Genomic DNA, 13,970 nt, shown 5'->3' with positions numbered 1-13,970 from the left:
TTGCTCGTTTAAAACAGAGAAGATCTAAATAATTCGTTCAGAGTTTCTTCAGAGATTACTGATGTTATGCCAGAATAAAGTTGTATGCATTCCCCTTGGAGAGGCTCCGGAGTGACCACCAAAAGAGGAAGAACCCTGGTTCCTTGAGGGGGAACAGAAGCCTCCAGACACGAAGGACGCGGATGGTTCTGACTCGTGGCCTGATATGATACAGGATATCCAGGGATCTTTGGGGTGGAGATCAGACTAAGGGAATAATAGGTGGCTGAGACATTCAGGCTCCCAAAGTAGAGAAATATATAGGCCTGAAGATCAGGTGAGGAGACATGTGAGTTGCAGTGGAATAATGGTGTGTCTAGTGGTGCGGCTATGGCCAATGCTACTGTCCCCATGAGTTTGGAAATCTTAATTTATCAGAGATTTGTCCCAAAATTACTCCCGATACTATGCAACATTTCATGAAAGGTCATTATCCACAAATATGGTCCACTTTTTCTTTCGGTGCCCGGGCCTAATTGTGTTCCCAATCCGGCCCTGGCGCACAGGCATGTGGTGTCTAGGAGATATTTAGAGAAAAATACTTTTTGCCTGTTCATGTGCTGTGCTGTGCCTGAAATGAAATGAAGATGTAAGCAGTAGTACAAAAATATTTTAAGGTTCAGTATTCGTTGGACAGTTTGCCAAGCTAGTCCACAGAATGTGTGTTTACAGACTATTTTGTTGTGTGACAGATGGTGCAAACGATAGCTGCCCCAGAGAATACTTTGCGTATAATATGTATTGACTCGTATTACCTACCAAATCTACATGCTATCATTTGCACACGTTTTACTTAGGAGTTGTATTAGCTCAGCAGCACCACTGCCACCTGTATGCAGCTGAAAACTGGCAATTGTAGAACTGTTCATTTTACCCTGGAATCATCTCTCTTCCTTATTTATCTGCTTTTTTTCTGTATACTTGCGTAATTGCATTCGAAAGTTAGATCCTCAATGCTTCAGTCTTTAAAACATTGATTTCAAACATCTCCTATGTTAGATGAAGATTAGTGAAATAAAACTGTTGTATTGCAGCGCCAATAATTTCCAGTTTGTGGCGATAGCGCCACCATGTGGCTGGTACTGGAATTTTACTAAATGTTTTATTGCTGAATACATTGCGTGTCAGAACCCTTTTTAGGTTTCGCCTGGCGAAGCAGCGCATGCGTTGCTCTCGCTATTGCAAGTACCTTTTGTAAGAGGGCTTTCGTGCACGCGTCAGCATGGACAAACATGGCTGCTCTTGCCATTTGTCCATAGCAGACAGCATGCGTTTGTCCGTTGGCACTGTGGACAGTCCCTCGCCATTTTGTTGCCATAGCAACGAAAATGCCGCTTTTAATTAGCGTCGCTTTTGCGATCGCTTTCACTTTCGCAGCCGCTTGTTTTTATTAGGTCGAGGACTACCGGTCTGCCGAAGGCAGAACCGGAAGTCGGAAGATTTAATGTTTCCTAGAGTGGCTATTTAGCCCGCCTCTCTTTTTGCTTCTCCTCCATTGGCTGGCTTCCTAAACGGAGGCCCGCCATTGGAGGAGAGAGCCGTCCCTCCAAATAGGCTCCGTCTTTTTCAGATTCGGGGGCGTGTTCCTTGCTGTTCTTTCCACTTTTTAGCCACGCCCTTTTAGAACAGCAGGAACACGCCCCCGAATCCGAAAAAGTTTCGATTCTTCCATCCGCCATTTTTATGCTGTTCTCTGGCCGTGAGGATCTTCTTGCTGTTGTGCCGCTGTACCGATCCATGCTGGTATTCAGTGTCATGGGGTGCTTTCTCATCTTCACTCGGCCCCTCTCGTGTAAAATCCTCCGTGTCATTTGTACCCACGCCCTCTCGTGCTGTGCATCTTCAAGCCTTATGTCCCTTTGTGCTTGGGGCGGGTAGCCATGCCATGCCCTGGCTGATGATGCGGCCTAAGGTAAAGCGGCGATGTCTTCTGGAAGCGGCGCGTGGCACGACTTGTCCAGCTGAATTAGTAATGTTAAGTGTTGTATTATTGTATTTTAAAAGCAGTCCGTCCCTGTCAGTGCAGGGACGTCTCTCCGGGACAGCAAGGGATCCTTGTGTATTCTGATGTTTGCTGTCTTCCCGCAGCATTGGGGAGCAGGGCGACGACCCTTATTTCCCGTCTCCCTGCGACCTATTCCCCACCGGCGCGGCCGACCCTTCTTAACCCCAGGTTTCAAAGCGCCATCCTGCAGGGTCCGGGCGTTGGATGTGTCTGCGTTGGTTTCAAGGCGCTGAATGGAGCGGTTCTCAGGCGCACTGGGGCTACTGCTGTGTCCGTTCCTTTCTTCAGCATTAATGTACATTTCATCACTTCTCTCAATGGCTGGTGACGTCTCAGGATAGAGCAGCGTCTGTGTTCTTCAATTGTTGCGGGGCCCTCTGTGGCCCCTGGGACCTGGTGATCTCATAGTCCTGAGGTAGCACGCTAGCGGCCAGGCCGTCCTCGGCTTAAGTGCTTCTGGCTTTCCACGATCGATATGTTGTTGCCTGCAGCTTCTCTCATTCCGCAGAGAGCAGAACATACCTTCTCAAGGGCTGGATTAAGCACCTCTGCGGGCACCCGCAGCGCTACGCTCTGTCCACAGACCGGCCATGCCGCCCGCTTGTGAGGGTACATTCAACCTTCCCCTCTCGGCCTGTGAGGGGAGTCAGCAGTTAGCCGGCGCACGCCAATCTTGCTTTAGTTGCTTTCGTGTTTTATAAATGTATGCCACAAAGCTGTGTTTAATGTGTGAATGAAAGCTGACGCTGGTGCCCTCTCCAGTGTTAACCTCGGGTGCTGCCTGCTGGATCCCTTTAAGTGCTCCTGGGTTTGGATGACTAGTGTTGGGGTAGGTTTTTAGGAACGTTGTTTGTTGGCTACAAAGCAGTGCCGCCATCTTGAATGGCTAGTAGTGTGACACTCGGTCATGAGCCTCATCAGGGTAACTTTTCTCTTGCAATTGAAGATTAAAACTCACTGTCACTGTGTTATCTGAATACGGTTCTGTGCCCCTCACAGCCAGATTGCAAACAGTGGGCGAGGTTTCAGGTGACTAAAGTCACCGCAGACCACCAGTGTCTGTCGACTGGACCTATTAGTCGTCATTGTCATCCTTGCCCAAAAAGTGTTCATTAGTTGTGGAAATAAGGCACAGCTCGGTTCAGGGGTGGGAGAGTATGTGCCCCCACTGCACCTGTTGCACCAGATTTGGGTGTAATAAGCGTCTGGTTGTACGAGCGTGTGTGTGACAACAGGTATACAAAATGCATCCTTCCATAGCGTCTAGTGGGAACCCCCCCCCCTCCCCCGGGCAGATCTGATATTGAGTTTAAGCCTCTCTAGTCCAGTGTAGGACATAATTTGCCTACTTTTACCATTTGTGCAAATTTAAAAGTAGACCTAATCAGATTAACAATATAAGATGGGCCGGAAAGAGGAGTACGACTGTAAAGGATTGTGGTTGATGGGGTATAGTGTCCAAAACATGAACACTTGCGTTCATTTAAATGTACAGAGCAGCCCATTAGGCTTGTGTGGAGGAAACTTGTGCTCGCATGTCATGGGCATTGCTTAGTGGTTGAAGGCTATAGAGATGGATTTTTAAATCTGTCCCTCCATGCTGCGTCAGGAAGAGTATGGTATTATTTTGAGCACCCAGTACGGTCTAGTGACGGGAGGATCAGGGTGTGTAGGCTGTAGGCGAAGAAGGGAGGTATGGACAATGCTAGTTGCTTACACCAAGCAGCACAGGTAGTGAATGGTCGGCTTTGTTAAAGCAGGTCAGGGGGGACTGACAGCGCTGTTTTCTTAAAGCGCTCTATACAGACAGGTGAGTCGTTTGTGTCTTGTGCGCGCTTTTCGTTGGGAGCTTGTGGAACTGTGGCCCTCTGTTCCCGGCTGCCACATAATTAACTTTAAAATGAAGAGGTCTTGAACGAAGAAGCGCTGTTCTCTGCGAACACTTAAAGAATGTTATTTGGCACTATACGTGAACTCAGATGACGTGCTCTACAATACTGATTAAGTCGTCAACAACTACGTTAAAAATCCTTATGGCCATCTAAGTCCACGCTGCAGGTCCCGTTTATATTTATCTTCACCTTAGACAATTTGTGTTTTCCATAACTCTCTCTACCTCACTACTCCACAATCTCACTATCACAACTTCTCTCTCTCAAAACATCACTACCTCACTCTCTAGCTCACAACCTCACAACTTCACTCTCTCTCACTCACTACCTCAATCACTCTCTATCTCACTACCTCACTCTTTCTATCTCAATAACTCACTTTCACTCTCTCTTTCACTACCTCTCTCTCTATCTCACTACATCACAACATCACTATGCTTATATATCACTACCTCACAACATCCCTCTCCCTCACTACCTCACTCTCTCTTTCACTACCTCACTCTCTCTTTCACTACCTCACTCTCTCTATCTCACTACCTCACTCTCTCTATCTCACTACCTCACTCTCTGTCTACCTCTCTCTCTATCTCACTACCTCACTCTCTATTTCAATACCTCACTCTCTCTCTCTATCTCACTACCTCACTCTCTCTCTGCTAATGCAATAGGTATCACATATGCAAAAAAAAGCTAATGCCAATAGAAATGACTGCCATTTATTTAGGGATATAAAAATGATAAAAAAATAATGAGCAATACCAATAGCTCTACCTATAATATTGCCGAGACCATTGCATTGTAAATGCTTGTTGGCCTTCTCTCTGTTTCTTGTTTCATGAAGCAGCAACTTCTGGTTTGTTTCCCCCCACGCCCCCTCCCCCCTTAAATCACCAGACACTCATTTGCATTATGTCTACAAGTAAATGAATTAAACTGCTCTTTCGAACGAAACTCCGGATATGTAATGAGTCTGGCAGAAGCTGGAAGCCTTGCACGTTATTTACAATCCGGCGAATTTAAAGGCATTTTAATGAAATACACAAGTGCTGGATTTAGCTCAGTATGTTGTATACACCACTGGTTCTCTCCATTCTTTGGACAACGGATCGCGGCTGTTGCTGGTACTACGACTGCCAGGTAGTGACCTCCAAATTGCGGCGCATATGCCTGTCTGGCACAAATATCGAAGCTAAAAGGCTCAGTCAGCAAGGGAGGCTCGTTCACACGGACTCCGGCACACAGGCCACCTCCCGGATATCACCTTCCATTGGAAGGGTTTCTGAAATATCCAAAAAAACACATACAGGCACTTTCGGTTTCCCTAGGAATAACTCACGGTAACGACCAGCAGGTCCTACTGCTGTTGTTTGCCATCAGTCGCTGCACTGTGGGTAGACTTTGGCACCGAGACAACCATGGTAGGTGCTTCCATTAATGCATCAACTCAAAATGTGCGTGCAGAGTGCAGAACAAGGGGATAACATCGGATTCAAATCCTTGCACCCCAGCCTTAAATGAGACTCAGTTAATATTATTAACACTTGTTTTAACAATAAATTAAAACACATTTGAAAAAACTACATCGTGATTACTTTGAAAGCACAGTCTTTATATCAAGAGAGTGTTTATCTTCCAACACACTTCACACTGAACCCCAGTTTTGTATCCTTGTACCCAGCAGGGGGTTTCATTTTGTAATTTGTAGTTTTCTTATCCAAATGTGGATTTATATAAGTCACAACATGCGAAGTGGCTAATGACCAACAACTTGTTGGGATAGAGCGATATTGTCACAAATGAAACCATGCCCGCCCTTGGCATGTTTGCTGCCTAACTATTCCCTTTTGCGATAAAAAGTAGTGATAGTCTAAAACCACACCAATAGTACTAAGTTAGGACAACATGCCATAGTTCAAACAAAAGTCACAATGTTAAAGAGTCTGCTCGGTTATTAAAAGGGACCTATGATCGGCAGATATTTTTTGATTTGGAGGGAGTACGGATAGACCACTAAGCGTGCTGTGGATTGAAATGCGGGGTGGATCATGGCACTTGAGTACTAAAGTTACAAAATTCGGGGACAACCATATCTGGGTTTGGAGCCTTAAAGGGTGGACAGCATGCTCACAGCCTCTGCTTAACTTCTACAAGTGACTGCTTTCAGCCATGATAGTGGACTCCTTCTTCATCGAAGACTACAATTCCCAGAATGCCCCAATATGTTAAACTCCAGAGTAGAAAGGCTATTTACTTGTGTCCTGCCAATATGGGAACATGTTGCAGCTCTCGTTCTATACCATATATGCGGATATATCTGCAGGGCTGCTAGTACGTGTGGGCGAAATCAGTGTCATATAGGCCTCTGTCATGTGCTGGAGTTAATGAGTGCTCCAGCGGGGCAGAGAGCAGCAGGCAGCGCCAGTGGGCAGATCCCTGCTCCAGCCACCAGCAGCAGATCGCAACTGGATACCTGCCAATAAGAATGCCCAGAATGATGATGAGGCTACTGCGCGAGCTGGAATTTGAAAGTGAGAAGCACTAATAAAAGTGCGATGTTGCTGATTTATTACTGATCGAACAGGAACAGATGAAGAGGGGGACAAAAAAAGTAGTGTTTGTGCCGGCGGTTCACACATAGCAACACAAGCACCCCAGGACCGACAGGGCACTGCCGGAGGAAAGTGGAGCTCACACACAAAAACGGAAGGGGAGGGGACCTATGAGGTGCCAGGAGGGTTGGAGCAGTCAGTGACGCGACAGGGTTCTGAAATGGCAGGTCACCGGCACTTCTGTGCTTGCTTCTGGCAGCCAGCGAGAGCCAGAGTAGTCCGTGTCGACTGGCTCTTGCCCCAACCCTTCTGGGCTTTCCAAGCCCTTGACCTCTGGGGAAAGACCACCAAGGCCAGCCTGCCAGATTTGCTTTGCTGTTGTCTTCGTGCTCGTGCAGTTGGTTGTGTCGCAAAGCTCACTGATCCCACATCCATGAACCAAGGCGCTTTTGATCCATCTGGTTGTTCTGCAACATTCCGATCAAATTCTGTACAATGATATTTTCGAATGACGTATAATTTGCAGGCTATGTATATATTATTTAGCCCGCTGTAACAATTTTTTTTTTTTTTTTTAAAAAAGCATTTGCAATGCAATAGGTCTCGCATTTACGCGACATTAAGCTATTGGCATTGTAAATGACAATGCCTTTTATTTATGTTTTAAAAACGAAAACATAAATAAAAGGCTTTGTCATTTACAATGCCGATAGCTCAAGCTCGCGTAAATGCGAGACCTATTGCATTGCAAAGGCTTGTTTCCCTTTCAGAACAATACAACGCTTTGTATTGTATTGCAACATTTATATAGCACTCACTTCCCCCTACATGGAAGGTTGAAGCACTTCCCTTCATGGATAGCACACTACCCATGTCAGGTGTGTGGTTGCAAGCAGTGCTTTAAATGAGCCGGTACTGTCCCGTTCTGAGTACCGGCAGCTTTGAGGTCGAGTCTGGGCAGCGCATGCGCTGCGAGGCATGTTGTATTGAGGTATGGCATAGAAGCTCCGCCCATTTCCCGCCCATCTTTTCAATTGGCTTCCCTTACTGTCCTAGCGAAATTGTTGCTTTTCAATCGTGATTAGGCTTAGTAGTCCCTACTTTGGTACTGGCTTGTACCAGGGCAGCACGGGTTTATGGCTACCCTGAGGGTAGTGCATTCTTCATAATAGGGCACACTTTCCCTTTGTGCACGGCTCAAACGGGGAAAGTTTACCTTATCTGTAATAGGGCCTCAGGAGTTGTGCAATCCCAGTCTTGGTGCAGCAACTGTTTAAAATATTGAGTGCCGCCACTATAATCCAATGAGCCCAACTGTGTTGTGCACACCCCTTGACATCAGTGTTCAGGGTGGAAAAAGTCTCTTCCCTTAACCCCCCTCCTCAAAAATGCTGAAAACCCCTACTGCGCCAACTCAAGAGCTGTTAGATGTAGTTAGCTGAGGTGTGTCATACAATTCATTAATTCGCTTATTCACCATAATCCGTGCTGGAGTGACCTAGTGGAGACTGTATAAATGGAGGCTCTTCTAAATTTGGCATTGGTGGTCCTATTTATTTATTTTTTATTTCATGTTATATAGTTCCTTAGTACCAGGAGCCCTTTAGGTGCTTTACATTCAACTGTAACCATAGACTTAACAGTTCAATATCAAAAGCATTAACACCGTACTTTGAATATTGCCAGCTTCGTTCTCGCACATCTACCCTGCTGTCGACTCCCAGCATGGCACGTTGGCTCTCCTGTGGATGGAGAGCTTGGGTTTCTGAGCCCCCTGCTCCTACCCCCTACCATGGCGGACACCCGGCTTCCCCGGCAAATGTTTTTAGCCGCACTAGCCGAGATCTACCTGTGTGCCTTCTGGACGCTGTACGTACAGGTCTCGGGTGAGTAGCATATAAGAGAATTGGCTCCGACAAGATCATAAATCGAAGGGGCATAGAGTGTGTAGACAGTTGTAAGAAGGGGAAAGGGAGGCTGAAAGAGTAAAGTATTCCATTGGCCAGTTGGTGTAATTCACGCTTTCTGTAGCAAATCTGTACATAATCCAACCAAGAAAAGCATGTTTTGGGACAGTTCGTGTCCCACTCATTCGTGGAAGTAGAGGCTGCAAATGGAGAATGTTTGAAAAGGATAATGGAGTGGGTGCGAAAGAAGAGATGGAACTCTGGAATGGAGAGGATAGAATCTGGGAGCAAAAGGCAAGCAAAAGGGCAACTGGATTAGAATGAACAAAAAGTAAAAACTAATGGTGTGCAAATTTTATTTTGTTTGCAAGCTTTGCAAAAATCTATAGAAAATGTTTTTTTTTTTTTCTGCTTTACCGCATTCCATTGATGTATTTGCTTTTTTCACCAATTTGTTATGTTTTCGTGTGTGTACCACTAGTACAATTTCTGTGGCATTTGGACTCCTTTTATTGGCGAGCTGTGAAAGCCAACACTCAGTTGTATTTTATGTTTGTGTGAGATTAGAAGAGAATGTGTTCAATCTGTCCGTTTAGAAGTGATTATGTAGATTAGTATGGAGGTAAACTGCGTTTGATCCTAGGAGATCATTGAACAGTTTTTGCTTTTATGGGTCACTGGAGAAGCACAGAGGTTTTTCCTTTATTTGGTGTGGGCGATAGTGCTTTGGTCCGTTAGTGCAGATGTTCTTCATCTTTGCGTAACAAATTCGGTGGGTGAGTGAGTGAGTATATTGACTGTATACCCTGCTGATTGTGAACATTTGTGATGTCGCAGCTATCTTTCCCAAACACTTTGGAATAAGTGACCTGAATTTGCTGCTTTTCAGGTCTCACCTAGCGTTGCGGCGTATGCGCTGCTCGCTTTGCGAGGCATGCTGTATTAGGGTATTTTTTAGAAGTGGTGTGGAAGCCCTGCCCATATTTTTCATTGGCTGGCGTCATCGTCCATCGTAAATACTGGCTTCCGATTGATAGAGGCTTCTTAGTCCCTCTATGTTACCACCCTGTCTCCTTTTGCGACCGCCCATCAGGACTGGACCTTTTGGTTCGCTCCTAACAGGGCACTATTTTCTTTAGTAAATAATGTGGGACACAAGGGGCGCTTGAATTTGCAGCGCGCCCACACAGCACTCGCGAGAAAATGGCGGGCGCTACTTGTATATGGAATTCGCAATACGCTTTCATTTTAATAATGGCTGATGCCCCACACACTCGCGTGGCGCCAGCTTTGTCAATGGAGGAGCAGCATCCTCCCTGTTGCTGCTCGGGGATGCTCGTTTTACTTTTATAGTGAGCGCAGAGCCTGCTTTAGGGACACCACGCTCTGTTTGTCCTTTTTTTGAAGTAACTTTAACATTGAGCACTGTACCTGCGTCAAGGAAACGGCGCTCAGTGTTAAAGTTAAAAAAAAAAAAAAAAAAAAGGTGTGGTGACCTTGAAGCGGCGAAGCACTCCGTTTTAAAGCTAAGCAAGCATTTGCAATGCAATATGTCTCGCATTTATGCGAGTGTAAGCTATTGGCATTGTCATCTAGAATGCCACAAGCTTAAACTCACGTAAATGCGACACCTATTACATTGCAAATGATTGTGTTAAAGATTATCATCGTGCACAGCGAATGGCGGTTTCTATTACGTGCAGTGAGTGGACACCTTCGTGTACAACAAAGTGGATAGCAGGTCAGTTTTCTTTGTGTGACATTGGTGTGGAGTGTCGATTCAGGGTGGCTTACTCTCTGTGTAGTATGCTGTGCGTGTGCTACAGCGAGGGGGCAGTGCGAAGTTCCCAAGTTTTGCACTTTAATGATGTGGTTTTTCTAATCCGGATAGTATTGAGGACAAGCTGTCCCTGCTGGGGAGTGTGAGGCTCAGTGGGGGTCGCACCTACGTCTCCTGTATCCGTCCCCAGCCCCATATAAATGAGGACAAAGGCCGTGGGGCGGTCTGTGAGGGCCAAAAGTTCATTGAGCAGCTGCCTTTAGGGCCCAGGAAAAGTGTGCCACTGCCGTGATAGTGTGATGTAAGGCCCATGTAATAGTGTCAGCAGAGTGTGCCGTCCCGAGGATAATGCAAAGGGGTGGAGCTGTAGGGGATAGAGGCAGTGCCAGCAGTGCGCAGCTGTTCGAAGTGTGAATGCAGGCCTGAGGAGGGGTGTGAGCGCTGCGAGGGTACGAGTGGAGGGGTGACAGGAGAGTGCAGCTGTGGGAATAGAGTGAATGCAGGCCCCATGAAGCAGTACCCCTACAGTGCAGCTGTGGTGGTGGTGGGGGGGGGGGGAAGGGGGAGGCGAATACTGAGCTCATGAAATGGTGCTTGACCAGCGCGGACCTTTGAAGGTTCTAGTGAATGCAAGACCCCTTGATGGGTGCCAGCAGTGTGTGTAACTGTGAATGCATCATCTGGGACAGGTACCAACGCATTGATCGTGTGAATGCAGGCCTCCCTGGGAAGGGCAAAGTATGCGGGGGTGTTGCTCACCGGTCAATATAGAGCTCATGAAGTGTTGTCGGCACAGTGCGTAGTTGTGGGGACAGGTTAAATGTACAGGCACTTAAGAGCTGGTGGTGATGCGTGCAACTTTTGGAAAGTGGGTACAAGTCAATAAGAAGGGGTGTTACAGTCTGCACGGTTGGTGCTGTGCAGATAGTGAACGTACCGCTTGGGAAGGGGCTCCCTCCCGGCGCGCAGCTGGAGGAAGAGTGGACGTACCCTTCTGGTGTGCAGCTGGAGGTCACTGTTAATGCATACCTTTGGTAGGGGTGTGCGAAGGGACTGAATGCGCGTGCCAACATGTTGTGAGGCTGGGAGTATTGTGAACGTGTGTTTTATTTTACCGTATTTGGCCATGTCAGTGGGGGCGGAGAAGGCACAGCTTGAGGGATAAGCACTGTGCGCAGCTAGACGTTAAATGAGTGTTACGTTTTTTACAAATTGCCGTCCTTCGCACCGGTTTTGCCAAGAAAGTTAAACCCCCAAATGCCTGGTCACCATTCAACTAGCACTGGGGCAGTTAGAGAGCCTGCATGCGGGGTCACACACTGCATACACTTTACCATAGATTGCGAGCAGTCGCTTGTCTGTTTTGTTGGCCTAAGTGGCGTCAGTATAATAAAGCATAGTTTCGGTTTGGCAGTTGAGAGGGGAAACGTATAAACATCACAGAAGTCATAAATGACTTGGGTCTTTATTTGTACTACTATTATCTTTATTTCCTCCAAGGGGCGTTGAAGGTAAAATACATCGTGTCCCCTTTTACTTAACCTCATACGATCCTATGTAAATTTGAAAGCGCTCGGACTGTACAGCAAAGGGGTTTGCTTCGCTTTATAACACTGTTCAATACACGATGACGTGCCACTATGGCACACTTATATTGGCAAATGTGTAAAATGCACGACAAAAACACTGGCAATCTTTTTTTTTTTTCTGTGTGTTCTGGAATCGTAACGTGATATGATGCACCTTAATGACGGGATGTACGCGCATTACTAAAGAAACGCATGCATGTTTAGCTAGGCCCTGCCATCCTGATAATCCTCTCTGCCAGACACACTTGTGTCCTCCCCCCAGTCAGGCTAATGTTCAGTTTCCTTTTGACCGAAACGTTCCCCCTGAGGCAGATGCAGTGACTTATTCTCGGCAGTAGATGTCTCATTTCTGCTAGGCCCTGTGGTATCTTTGAACGAGGAGGCCATTTTCTTCCAGCGAGACTGCATAGCTAGGCCACACTGAGCCCTGTATTTTAAGACATTACTACTTCCAGGAAAAGCTTACTTCGGAATGCATGATGGACTATTTTACATCTTAAAAGAACACCCAGTCACCATGCTGTCATTCATTTATCACTTGTGCGCGTTAATCTTTTTCATGTTTCTCAGAACTGGCAAAGCCAACAGGTGTAATTAACAACATTTGTCACAAACATTTGCAATGCAATAGTTCTCGCATTGTAGAAACTTTGACCTGTTGGTATTGTAAACGACAATGCCTTTTATTATTGCTGTGTTTTTTAAAAACATAAATAAAAGGCATTGTCATTTACAATGTCAATAGCTCAAAATCTCGCAATTGCCAGACCTGTTGCATTGCAAATGCTTGTTGTACAGTGGTCCCCGAGATCTAGTATCTTGGTATCCCGTTGATTGCCGCCCAGGTCAGGCCAGTTTTCAATGGCCTTTGTGACTAAAAAGTAGTTAATCAAAGCGTGTAGCAAGTAGGGCTACTGTCCTTGAAGAAACTGAACAATTGACTGCTCCAAGCTCACTGGATTGCCAAGTTCTTGTATCTATAGTGCAGCTGTCTGGTTGCAAAAGGTCTATTGGGGACATGTCGGTAGCTGGTCGAAAAGCAACTCTGCGCATTGTTCCACATTGCCTTTATGTTGCTTTCTATTCAGTGGTTGTATTAATTTTAGTCTGTTCAACCGGTCTCTCCACATTTCGCCCCCCCCCCATGAAGCATATACCCCTACTTTCATTGTATTAAGGAGAGAGGCCCTACACCCGGACTCCGCTCACTCTGAGCCTTGAACAGTCTGGGCTGCACCTTTAAGGTTTGTCACATACCTACATTGTCTTCAGAGTGGCTCTAAGATGTCCCAAGTTTGAGAGGAGCTTGAAGGCGCTTACCTTCCGATCCTTTAACCTCGCTGGCCAGAGTAGAGCAAGCCTTCCTAACGTAAACCTCGCCATCCCTGAGGGATCGAAACCACCTCCCTCTCTCTCTGCTGCAGAGTCCTTATAAGTGCCCCGCGGGAAATCAAGTTCAAGGAGTGGACGCGTCCGTTGTACCAACATACCAGGAAATGCTAATTCGCATACGGGCCCCAGAATCCTCTGCGCACATTTCATCCTTTTTATGAGGCTTACAAGTAATAGAGTACAGTTCAGAGTACTCCAGCTCACAGTAAGAATTATTGTTGTCTGTGTCACTGGGTGATGTGTAGGCGACTTTTGCCCGCTGTAGGTGTCTTAAGTTTAGTCTCCCGTGGGTACCTCGAATGACATTTGTTTCTTTAGGTTTGCGCAGTGGCAGTATCGTAGCCAATGAGGTCTAACCGAGGCTCGATTATTGCTTATTGAAAACTTTACCCAATACCCCGCTGTGACGACTCGAAATATAGTCGACATTGCAATTTTTGATGGTCTCCACGGAGACTGATATTGCTCGTTTAAAACAGAGAAGATCTAAAGAAATCGTTCTGAGTTTCTTCTTAGATAACTGTTATTATGCCAGTATGATAGAAGTTATTCATGTTTTTAAGTCAAGCTTCTACAAATGAATACTTTGTAGCGTAATGTATTACACACATTACGCTACAACGTAATAATTTGTAGAACAAATGTATTACACCCTTTGTTCTAGACCAGGGATACTCATAGTACGGCCCGCGGGCCGCCAGCGGCCCGGCTAGCCTTCCTTGGCTGCCCGCGGACCTTGCAGACATCGTACCTGTGCAAGCACCGCCGGTTGCAGCAGGAACGGTGAGCTATGGGGGCCGGGCCGGGTGATTCT

The 13,970-nt window shown here is 46.4% G+C and overlaps 1 protein-coding gene and 1 non-coding gene across 2 annotated transcripts in view; both read left to right on the top strand.

Moving 5' to 3' along the window:
* Positions 1 to 13,970, top strand: part of HADH (hydroxyacyl-CoA dehydrogenase) — a 271,639-nt gene that overhangs the window by 212,363 nt on the left and 45,306 nt on the right. The window lies entirely within an intron of this gene.
* LOC146862201 (U4 spliceosomal RNA) lies at positions 13,473 to 13,612 on the top strand. The gene has a single exon (XR_014978649.1). It is a non-coding gene; the product is annotated as a U4 spliceosomal RNA (small nuclear RNA).

Source organism: Triturus cristatus, chromosome 2_2 (genome assembly GCF_964204655.1).
Source record: "Triturus cristatus chromosome 2_2, aTriCri1.1, whole genome shotgun sequence".
Lineage (NCBI taxonomy): Eukaryota > Metazoa > Chordata > Amphibia > Caudata > Salamandridae > Triturus > Triturus cristatus.
Note: the sequence above shows the minus strand (reverse complement) of the source record. Positions and strands in the feature narration are given on the sequence as shown.